The sequence below is a fragment of the Pan troglodytes genome, chromosome 5 (genome assembly GCF_028858775.2).
Source record: "Pan troglodytes isolate AG18354 chromosome 5, NHGRI_mPanTro3-v2.0_pri, whole genome shotgun sequence".
NCBI lineage: Eukaryota > Metazoa > Chordata > Mammalia > Primates > Hominidae > Pan > Pan troglodytes.
The window spans coordinates 146,760,532-146,772,764 of record NC_072403.2 but is presented as its reverse complement, the minus strand read 5'-3'; the positions used below and the strand labels follow the sequence as shown (position 1 = coordinate 146,772,764).

At 45.3% G+C, this 12,233-nt stretch overlaps 1 pseudogene; it reads right to left on the bottom strand.

Moving 5' to 3' along the window:
- Positions 1 to 9,790: 9,790 nt before the first annotated feature.
- On the bottom strand, positions 9,791 to 10,682 carry LOC107975390 (protein MEMO1-like; annotated as a pseudogene).
- Between the last annotated feature and the right edge of the window lie 1,551 nt (positions 10,683 to 12,233).

The following is a 12,233-nucleotide window of genomic DNA, read 5'->3' as shown; positions in this document are numbered from 1 at the left end:
ACAGTGACTGTTCTGGACTGTTACACACATTTCAGAAGGCTTGCTGTAGATACCCAGGAACAAAATATCTTCCCCACACTACAAACTGAAACCCTCATGAACAAAGCCTGAAGTGAGAGGCTTGGCCCTGGGACATCTCAGGGGTGAATCCACCCTATATTAATGGAGTCATAGTCAGCTGCAGGCACCCCCAAGCAAAGGACGCTGGAAATTCCCAGAAGATAAGCAGATCTGAAGCAAGGACCAAGGGCTTTGAAACTTTCTTTTCTTTTCTTTCCTTCCTTTCTTTGTTTTTTTCAAGATGGAGTTTTGCTCTTGTCACCCAGGCTGGAGTGCAATGGTGCCATCTCAACTCACTGCAACCACCACCTCCCAGGTTCAAGCAATTCTCCTGCCTCAGCCTCTCACGTAGGTGGGATTACAGGCATGCACCACCGCACCTGGCTAATTTTTGTATTTTTAGTAGAGACAAGGTTTCACCACTTTGGCCAGGCTGGTCTCGAACTCCTGACCTCAGGTGATCTGCCCACCTCGGCCTCCCAAAGTGCTGGGATCATAGGTGTGAGCCACCGCGCCTGGCTGAAATTGTCTTTCAAAAGTCTGAGCTCAGTGGCTTATGGGAATATCTAACATGGATGGCCTGAAGGCAGGTGAATCATCCTAGACCAGCCCCCGGCACTCCCTGTGCCAGGCAGAAGGGAAAGAGTAGCGCAGTGGGAAGTTGGTTCCCAGGGGTCTGCCTCTCCAGGTCTTCCTGCTGAGCAGCCGGCAGCACTTCGGGCATGAGAGGACATTGTCCTCCTTTGACCTCACCTGGAGCAGGCTTTCCAGGTTGTCTCTGGGGAAGGTGTTTATTATTATTATAATAAAAATATTTTATATTATATATAAATATATATTTTATATAATATATATTTATATATTATATAAAATAAATATAAAATATATATTTAATATAATATATATTTATATATTATATAAAATAAATATAAAATATATATTTAATATAATATATATTTATATATTATATAAAATAAATATAAAATATATATTTATATATAATATAAAATATATAAATATAAAATATATATTTATATATAATATAAAATATATAAATATAAAGTATATATTTATAAACATATATTAAGATATTTAATGGTTGCATGGATAACTTTAATATGTATAAATTTTAATCTGTTGATTTATCAAGTTGTGACATTATCTACCTTCTCCCTATTCTGTAAGATGAGGAAAGTAGATGGTGACCACCATCCCAGGCCTCCATCCTTTCCCCTCTCAACTGGCCTGCTGATTAATTTCATTATCTAGGCTAGTAACTTCTGCACTCTGTTCTGTAATTTTAAGTTGGCTTTCTGTACTTTGTGTATAGCTTGACTTTAAATAAAAAAGGCTAAAAACCAATAAGAGACATTCCTAATATTAAGATAATATACAGCCTGGGCGTGGTAGCTCATGCTTGTACTCCCAGCACTTTGGGAGGCTGAGGTGGGAAGATTGCTTGAGGCCAGTTCAAGACCATTCTGGGCAACATGGTGAGACCTCATCTCTACAAAAAATAAACAAAATTAGCCAGGTGTGGTGGGATGCACCTGTAGTCCCAACTCCTTGGGAGGCTGAGGTGGGAGGATTGCTGGAGCCCAGGGGGTCGAGGCTGCAGTGAGCTGTGATGGTGCCACTGCACTCTAGCCTGGGTGACAAAGTAAGACCCTGTCTCAAACAAAAGATAACATAAATATTAATTGCAGAATCAAATAGTATGTAAGATCCATAAAGATGGAAAGGTAATTTAATGTTGCCAAAAATATCCACCCAAAAAGGTGAAAAAATGGATGCCTTTTACTTTTACCCTTCTATTTATTCAAGTCATATCACATTTCAGTTTGCTCTTCTTATAACTTCTGAATGGCTTTTTCTTTCTGTTTCCTTTAATGGATAGAATAGACATATACCTTGGAAGGGAGGGAAAAAAGCTTTCCTCTATCCCCCTAAGTTTTGTGTCTGGGACCTGCAAATTAGACTGACAAAAGACAGATTAACAGAAAACAAAAGACATACAGGCCGCGCACAGTGGCTCATGCCTGTAATCCCAGCACTTTGGGAGGCCAAGGCGGGTGGATCACTTGAGGCCAAGAGTTTGAGACCAGCCTGGCCAACATAGTAAAACCCCATATCTACTAAAAATACAGAAGTTAGCCAGGCATGGTAGCACACGGCTGTAATCCCAGCTACTTGGGAGGCTGAGGTATGAGAATTGCTTGAGCCGGGGAGGTGGAGGTTGCAGTGAGCTGAGAAAAAGCCACTGCACTCCAACTTGGGCAACAGAGCAAGACTTTGTCTCAAAAAAAAAAAAAAAAAAAAAAAAGACATAGCAATTTTATTCAATATTTACATGCACAAAGTTTTTCATAGAAAAGAAGATCCAAAGAAACGGTTAAATTTGGGGGGCTTTATACTATTGTGTCCGGAATTGGTGGGTTCTTGGTCTCACTGACTTCAAGAATGAAGCCGCAGACCCTTGCGGTGAGTGTTACAGCTCTTAAGGTGGCGCCTCTGGAGTTTGTCCCTTCTGATGCTCAGATGTGTTCAGAGTTTCTTCCTTCTGGTGGGTTCGTGGTCTCGCCGGCTCAGGAGTGAAGCTGCAGACCCTGGCGGTGAGTGTTAACAACTCTTAAGGAGGCGCGTCTGGAGTTGTTCGGTCCTCCCGGTGGGCTCGTGGTCTTGCTGGCTCATGAGTGAAGCTGCAGACCTTCGTGGTGAGTGTTACAGCTCATAAAAGCAGCGTGGACCCAAAAAGCGAGCAGTAGCAAGACTCACTGCAAACAGCAAAAGAACAAAGGTTCCACACGGTGTAAGGAGACTCGAGTGGGTTGCCCATGCTGGCTCGGGCAGCCTGCTTTTATTCTCTTATCTGGCCCCACCCACATCCTGCTGATTGGTAGAGCCCAGTGGCCTGTTTTGACAGGGCGCTGATTGGTGCATTTACAATCCCTGAGCTAGATACAAAGGTTCTCCACGTCCCCATCAGACTAGTTAGATACAGAGTATGGACACACAGGTTCTCCAAGGCCCCACCGGAGCAGCTAGATACAGAGTGTCGATCGGTGCACTCACAAACCCTGAGCTAGACACAGGGTGCTGATTGGCGTGTTTACAAACCTTGAGCTAGATACAGAGTGCCGATTGGTGTATTTACAATCCCTGAGCTTGACATAAAGGTTCTCTAAGGCCCCACCAGAGCAGCTAGATACAGAGTGTGGATTGGTGCACTCACAAACCCTGAGCTAGACACAGCGTGCTGATTGGCGTGTTTACAATCCCTGAGCTAGACATAAAGGTTCTCCACGTCCCCACCAGACTCAGGAGCCCAGCTGGCTTCACCCAGTGGATCCTGCACCAGGGCTGCAGGTGGAGCTGCCTGCCAGTCCTGAGCCATGCGCTCGCACTCCTCAGCCCTTGGGCGGTCGATGGGACTGGGCGCCGTGGAGCAGGGGGCGGCGCTCGTCGGGGAGGCTCGGGCTGCACAGGAACCCACGGAGGCGGGGGAAGGCTCAGGCATGGCGGGCTGCAGTCCCGAGGCCCGCCCCGCGGGAAGGCAGCTAAGGCCCGGCGAGAAATCGAGCGCAGCGCCGGCGGGCTGGCACTGCTGGGGGACCCAGTACACCCTCCGCAGCCGCTGGCCTGGGTGCTAAGTTCCTCATTGCCCGGGGCCAGCAGGGCCGGTCGGCTGCTCCGAGTGCGGGGCCTGCCAAGCCCACGCCCACCCGGAACTCCAGCTGGCCCGCAAGCGCCGCACGCAGCCCCGGTTCCTGCTCGCGCCTCTCCCTCCACACCTCCCCGCAAGCTGAGGGAGTGGGCTCCAGCCTTGGCCAGTCCAGAAAGGGGCTCCCACAGTGCAGCGGTGGGCTGAAGGGCTCCTCAAGTGCCACCAAAGTGGGAGCCCAGGCAGAGGAGGCACCGAGAGCGAGTGAGGGCTGTGAGGACTGCCAACACGCTGTCACCTCTCACTATCTTAACAAAAGGTAATAAATCATGGGGAAGTGATAAGAGGAGGAGTGTGGGCATCTAGGGGTGGTAAATTTGCTTATCAAAGTTGAGGAGGTAGGGGCTGGTCATTTAAGGAACATTAAACTCTCTCTATGGAACCAGGTGGAGGGCCTACAGGAATAAGTGTCTGTTGTGGTGTGTGCTTGTGTGGACACTTAATCTGAGTGTGGGGATTTGGGAAGCCTCCTTACCTTCCCTCATTTTGTATTCTTCTCCTCCTCTTCCATTTTCTAATCCTCCTTCTCCTTATTTTTATTTTTTGGTATGTTTTACATTGTAACTTTATTTATCTACAGATCTCTGGGTTTTTTAAAATATCTGCACCAGGCCGGTCGCGGTGGCTCACGCCTGTAATCCCAGCACTTTGGGAGGCCGAGGCGGGTGGATCACAAGGTCAGGAGATCGAGACCATCCTGGGTAACACGGTGAAACCCCGTCTCTACTAAAAATACAAAAAATTAGCCGGGCGTGGTGGCGGGCGCCTGTGGTCCCAGCTACTCGGGAGGCTGAGGCAGGAGAATGACTTGAACCCGGGAGACGGAGCTTGCAGTGAGCCAAGATGGCGCCACTGCACTCCAGCCTGGGTGAGAGTGCAAGACTCCGTCTCAAAAAAAAAAAAAAAAAAGGAAAAAAAAGAATATCTGCACCATCGAACATTTTTCACCCTCCTCCCTCTGTCTTACCCAAGGGTATTTCTTTGATACCGTCGGAACAGCCTGTACCCAGAGCTTGGATCACGGGCTCCTCAGCAATCTGTACATGCATTTGTGTCACTGAGTACTGCTAAATAAGATGAAGTGTTAAGATTATAGGGATCTGTATTAGGTTACAGATCCCGAGACATCATGTGAGGTGGTGTGACGACTAATGTTCCCTGGCACATTTTCCTAGCTTGGCCTTTCTGCAACCTGTGCAGTTTTCAAGGAAATGGCTGAGTGGTTTTGTTCTGGTTGAGTGGCAGGGAATGGGGACATGTTGGGAGACACCCATCTTATCTTCTTTTCAAATTGTGCCGAAGATCAGAAACAGGACAAAAAAAAGTCCAGCCCGGCTGGTTGTTACTGTTGACATGGCATGTGAGCTAACTCATGCTGAAATGCCCTCCTAGGTGCAGTGATTGCTAAGATAGCTGGGCAAATATAGGCTCCTTTTTAGCTAAGTGTTTCCTTATATGGGGCTGCTCGATACTGAAAAGAATTGATGTTTTTTACTTTTCTACTGCCTTGAGTGCCCTGGTGTGGGAAAGCCCTGGGCTGGGAGCGTGATGCTGCTGAGAGTTGAGCAGAGAAACTCGGTGGCTCTCTGCAGCCTATCCCCGCAGAAATCCTGGCTGACTTCAGGGAGGGGAAGTGGGTGAGATCTCTTTGTATATCCTGACCTAATCATCATAGCCCTTGGCCCCTCGGTCTATGGCTCATGGTCTCTGTCCCTCTGTAGACAGTATGAGTTTCATCAGGCTGAAGATGGCTGATCAAAATAGCATTCTGCAATGAAACCAAGGAAATACACTGAGTACAATGACATTCCTTTATTTTCAGTACAATGAAAATAAAATCCTTCTCTAATCATGAATTATTTTTGACATCTGAATCTGAGCTCACAAATCCCAGTTTGCAGAGCTAGTTTTATTTACTTGGATGGAGTGTGAAAGAGTCCTAGACCAGAGGTTTAGGAGAGGTGGCTCTGCTGTGTTTCAGGCTGGGGCCTGGTGGTGCGACTGGGCTATGGCCTGGTTAGTTGTAGGAGACTAGTAAGGGGCAAGACCCTGCATCTGATGTTCCCAAAGGACTGAGGCAAGTGCTGAAGGGCAGGACCCCCAGCAGAGCTCTGATAGGAATTGAGAGCATGACTATGGCAATGACCACGACGGGGGGGTGGTTGCTGCAAGCAGGGGGAAGCAGAAAGGCACCTCCTGTCCTAACAGGGCCAGGGCATTACAGTGGGAAGCAGAAGAGGTTCCCAAATTCTGGCAAGCAGAGTGCGGCATCAGGAAACCTGGTTTTAGACAGCAGGGCTCTGCTGGAATTCAGGGGTGGGTCTCTGATTCCCAGCAGGGAGATAGGAAAAAAGCCAGGCAGAACCCCAGTGCTAGACAGTGATGGGAGCACCGGCAGGGTTATCCAGACAGGGAGTTTTTACTACGTTTTCAGGGAACTTAGAGAGTCTTATCTTAGTGACCTATTATCAGAACTGAGGCACCATGTCAGGGATAAGCTAGTTACCACATCAACATGAACCTGGAGTCCTTGAATCGCTCCTTTCTCAGCCCAGGAAGGCTCAGCTGGGCTGAACCTAGAGGTGAAGGTCAAGTGGATGATGTGTGTGCAGAGGAAGCGAAAGAGATGGGGCAAAAATGATGCTGGGACCTTGCCTAAACCTGATAATTCTTGGTCTAACAGGGCTGTTGTGAGTTCAACATTAGGTATGGCATATTAAAGCAATTTCAGAAAGAAAGTTCATGTGAAAACTCAGGTCACATAAGAATGGAGGTTTTTCCATAGAAATTTTATAAGACAGAGGTGCTAGGGTGTCTTCAAGCATAGAACTTTTGCCTTGGCTGTCTGTTTTTCTGCAAAAGCCCTTTCTTCCTCCTCTAGTCCTCTGTAACCCCTGCTTAGTCTACTGGTCTTTTATTATTATTATTATTTAGAGATGGGGTCTTGCCATGTTGCTCAGGCTGGTCTTGAACTTCTGGGATCAAGCAATTCACTGGCCTTGGCCTCCCAAAGTGCTGGGATTACAGATGTGACCCACTGCACCCAGCCATACTAAGCTTTAAAAACTCATTTCGGGCCGGGCGCCATGGCTCACGCCTGTAATCCCAGCACTTGGGGAGGCTGAGGCGGGTGGATCACCTGAGGTTGGGAGTTTGAGACCAGCCTTACCAATAAGGAGAAACCCTGTCTCTACGAAAAATACCAAATTAGCTGGGTGTGGTGGTGCATGCCTATAACCCCAGTTACTAGGGAGGCTGAGGCAGGAGAATTGCTTGAACCAGGGGTTGGGGGGGCAGAGGTTGCGGTGAGCCGAGATCACGCTATTGTACTCCAGCCTGGGCAACAAGAGCGAAACTCCTTCTCAAAACAAAACAGCACAAAAAACCTAATTTCAGTAACCCTTTTCTGGGGAAGCCTTTTCTGCATCCCTGACCAGGTGGCATCCTGCTGCAAAGTTCTCAGCTAGCTGAGTTGGAATTTTACATATTTTTGCCCTATCATTTAGTTACTACCGACCTCTCCCACTGAAAGGCACATTTCCTGAGGATAGAGGGCATGTCTGTCCTTTTGTTGCTGTGTCCATAGACTTAGCCCAGTGCCTGGTATATTTTAAGTGTTCAGTTAATATTTGTTGACTGATTGAATGAATATTTTGAGGGAAATAGAATACTTTTTTTTGTAGGAGAAAGCAGGAGCATTACTGATTGTATTTGGTATTGTAGAACACTTAGGAAAATAGACCTAGAAACACATTTCAAAGACCCCCAAGATATCTGAGGAGACCAGACTGGAAGGAATTGTAAAGCCTGGAAATACTGATAGCTATGTTCTTATATCTTTGGCCCAGATTTGACATAAAAATAAGCAAAGGTGAATCTAAATAGGTTTTTAAAGGAAATTCAAGTTCATCTACAGGACAAATAGAGGATACCACAGTTCTATCCTGTTTTCCCCTCTCCTTACCCCCTACATTCCACATTCTGCATCTTGTCCCCACAAATCTATGTAAGTTGATACAAAAATAAACACTGGATGCATTCTTTTTTTTTTTTCTTTTGAGGAGTCTCGCTCTGTTGCCCAGACTGGAGTGCAGTGGTGCGATCTCGGTTCACTGCAAACTCTACCTCCTGGGTTCAAGTGATTTTCCTGCCTCAGCCTCCCGAGTAGCTGGGATTACAGGTGGCCACCATCACGCCCAGCTAATTTTTGTATTTTTAGTAGAGACAGGGTTTGCCATGTTGGCTAGGGTGGTCTCAAACTCCTAACCTCAAGTGATCCTCCCATCTCGGCCTCCCAAAGTGCTGGGATTACAGGCGTGAGACACTGCACCCGGCCTAGATGCATTCTTTAAGGAGGAAATAAGTCATGCCCATAGCTAGAATGGAGGCTGTAGAGTGGGGTACCCCTTATTTAGTTTTGATGAATGTGAGAATTCTTTGGTTTCCAGCAGCAGAATCTAACATTGGCCATGGTGTAAATTGCATAATCCAAGGGAAGGGTGGAAAGCCAGGCTTGGAAATGAATTAGAATGGGAACATCTCTATGTAGCCAAAACTATGATTCAGCCTTGCCTGGGTAGACCTGTGTATATATTTTCTAAAAGCCTATTTCATTTTTATTCTATTTATCAGGTTGCTTGGGTTTTAAGTTCTAAGAGAAAGCAGCTGTTTGAGTTGTTTTCTGTCCAGAAAATCTTAATACTTCCACCAGACTTTACCCAACAGGGAAGATAATTTCTTAAAAAAAAAAAAAAAAAAAAAAAAAGTGGGCCAGGCGCAGTGGCTCACGCCTGTAATCCCAGCACTTTGGGAGGCCAAGGCGGGAGGATCACGAGGTCAGGAGGTTGAGACCATCCTGGCTAACATGGTGAAACCCCGTCTCTACTAAAAATACAAAAAAATTAGCCGGGCGTGGTGGCAGGCGCCTGTAGTCCTAGCTACTCAGGAGGCTGAGGCAGGAGAATGGCGTGAACCCAGGAGGTGGAGCATGCAGTGAGCCGAGATCACGCCACTGCACTCCAGCCTGGGCGACAGAGTGAGACTCCGTTTCAAAAAAAAAAAAAAAAAAGGGGGACGTGCTATTTCCTAAAAAAGGAAATAGGAGTGCAGGGCACCATCAATGAATGAATGGATGAACAAAAGGTTGTATATAGAGATGAAATAGGATATTATTCAGCCTTAAAAAGAATTGAAATTCTGACAAACGCTACAATATGGATGATCCTTGCAAACATTATGCCAAGTGAAAAAAGCCAGAAACCGAACCAATACTATGTGATTCTACTTACATGAGGTTCCCAGAGTAGTCAAATTCAGAGAATAGAAAGTAGAATTGTGGTTCCCAGAGCTAGGGGAAGAGTGGAATGGGAAGTTACTGTTTAATAGGAACAGAGTTTCAGTTTGGGATGAGGAGAAAGTTCTGGAGATGGTTGATGATAATGGTTGCATAACAATGTGAATTAATTAATTTATTTATTTTGTATTGTGTAGCCGTTTGTTAGCAACTAAAATAGAAGGTATCTGTTGTACAACATGGGTAGTAATTGACTATAACTGGAGATTTATTATAATACAGATCATTTATAAATGCAATTTCTTTATTGAAAAGCTTCCACCTTTTTGTTTGTTTGTGTACAATTTGCAAAACTATTCTGAAAGCGGAGTATATGTGCACAAGTCTGCAAAGAGTGCAAATTTAGGATACGGTAAATGCTTTTCAAGTTACTTTCAAAAAGCTGTCTGCCACAACTGAGCCTTTACATTGTTACCTTTTTTGATCAAAATATTTTGATGCCAGCCTTCCTTCCACTGCCCTAAACTATAAAGCATTTTTTAATGAGTTGAAATTAAGGAAGGACTATGCCTACTAGAAAAAAAGAGAAGAAAAGTTCTATTAGTTTGAGATTTCAGAATCCCCCCAAACCAGGACCAGTATTTTGGTAAAGGCTAGGCTGGGACCCTGGACAGAGTATGAGAATGTGCAGGTGGCCTCCCTGAGGATTCAGAGCTTCAGGGAACCGTGAGCGCTCCAGTTGCGTAACTCACTGAACTGTCTTGCCAGTTTCTACACTGGCTTGACTGGGCATAATTCAAAAAGGAAAAGCTCATATTCTTCCATTCTTCTGGAGCTCTGTGATAGCATTTAACACCCTAAAGGGATGTCTTCCACATATAGTATTACGGTGTTTCCTCAAGTAATTGCTAAAAGATACAGGGTCTAATTGTTCTATAATACTCATACCCATTTTATCTAGATGTTCAATGGATCTATAAGTCTCCCCCTGGGATTCATCATAGTAACTGTAACGGAATCTTTGACCCCAATGGCAAAAATCAGAAGAAACCACAAAGAAATTACTAGGATCTGCTAGATATTTACTGAAGAGTTTTCTGAATTCCTGTTCTTTTGACTCACTCAGAGCTCCAACCAGTACAGGAATAATGGTAAACTCATCCTTATGGATTTCCATGGCTTTAGCTGTACAAGGCAAATGCATTTCAATACCGTGTTCATCTTTGTCTGCAGAGACATGCGTTCAAACATTCCTGTCTTCCACAGTTCTCTGTAAATCTTTTGGTCAATACGAAGGTCATACAGAGGTGTCCTATATATATCCACACTGGAAAGTGCACACTGAGAGAGGGACACATGATGAGAAGGCCCAAGGATGAAAATTTCCTGGGTAATAGACGGATCCACTTGTTTATAAGCATGGGTGGCACAAGACCCACAGTACGTATATCCTGCATGGGGTGCAATAATGGCTCTAGCAGGTCTTTTTGTAGACTTTACTTGTGAAAGCCAACCTTCTAGCTGTGCATTCAGCTGTGGTCCTGAGGCTGCGTACCAGTTCCCAGAGTGGCTGGCTTCCCAGCGGACCACTCGGTTGGACATCTTGATGCCTGTGCTGCCTATGGTGCATAAGGATGAATCAACAGTGTGAGTATATTTAATGCCACTGAACTGTACACTTAAAAATTGTACATTTTATGTTACATATATTTTACCACAATAAAAATAAAGAGCCAGAATTAATCAATGTCAAGACAAGGAGAATGGAAGGTCATGGTCATTGGAAGAAAAGGCCACCTGGACACCTGGTAGAGTGGACTGGACACCTGCAAGCTCCAGCTTTTCTGTGCATCTTTCGGCAAGTCCCAAAACCTCCCTGGACCTCTTTATCTCAAGGATAATAACACCGGCCCTATTACCTACTTCATAGGAACTGGATGGTACCGTGAAAGTATTTAGTAAATGTTAAACATTCTGTACAAAGGGAAGGCATTAGCGTCTGAGGGAATGGAAAAACTCTTTGTAAATCCATATGTCAGTAGCCTGGATAAGTGGAGACCACCTTCCTTAGGTTAGTATTCTGGAGGTGACTATCCCACGTGGATGGAAAGGGTTTGAACAGAAAAATCCGAGCAGGACAGGAAACAGTCATTTATGCACATGCTACAAAATCTAAATCGGCCTGAATTGCCCTACTGTGCTGCCACTCCATTAAGGCTTTACAACCCTCGGTGGAAGGCTCAGCGGTATTCATAACTTTGGTGAAGCAGCTGGTGTTTCCAGCTGAGTGTCTCTAAATGGCCTGGCCAACAATGTAGCTGTTAATGAACATCCATAAAAACCCAATAAGGGGTGCCTGTTGGATGCATATGACCTATGTCTGGTACAGGATTTGGGCAAATAAAGTAATGATTGGTTCCAGGCAAAATTCCAAAGTTTCAGCTTTGCAAACCAAAGGTCTATTTCTATGCTAACTGCTTATTTGCTAACATGAGACCCAAGGTACAGGGTTGGAAGAGATTTCATTTCAAAGATTCTTTTTTTTTCCTTTTTTTCTTTTTTTTTTTTTTTGAGACAGAGTCTCACTCTGTTGCCCAGGCTGGAGTGAAGTGGCACAATCTTGGCTCACTGCAACCTCTGCCTCCTGGGTTCAAGCAATTCTCCTGCCTCAGCCTCCTGAGTAGCTGTGATTACAGGCATGCACCACCACCCAAGGCTAATTTTTGTATTTTTAGTGAAGACAGGGTTTCATCATGTTGGTCAGGCTGGTCTTGAACTCCTGACCTCGTGATCTGCCTGCCTCAGCCTCCCAAAGTGCTGGGACTGCAGGTGCCACCATGCCCGGCTCATTGCAAAGATTCTTCTGGTCCTGATTTCTGCCTAGATAAAAGTCTTCAGAGAGGGACCATTGTTAGAGCTATGGTTTGATCAGCCTCTAGAGTTATTGGAAGAAATGCTAGTATGTTTATAACCTTTGGGTAGAGTTTTCTGGTCATCCTTCAGTGATAGCATTTGGCTTTCTCACGTTAATGCATAGAATACAGTTCCAACATCTGCTGAGCAGGTGCTTGGGGCTTCAACCCTAGTTCTGAATTACATATTTCCTCTTAACTCACTGAGGGCTACCTGGCTTTAACACCTTCTCACTCTTGTGTCCTT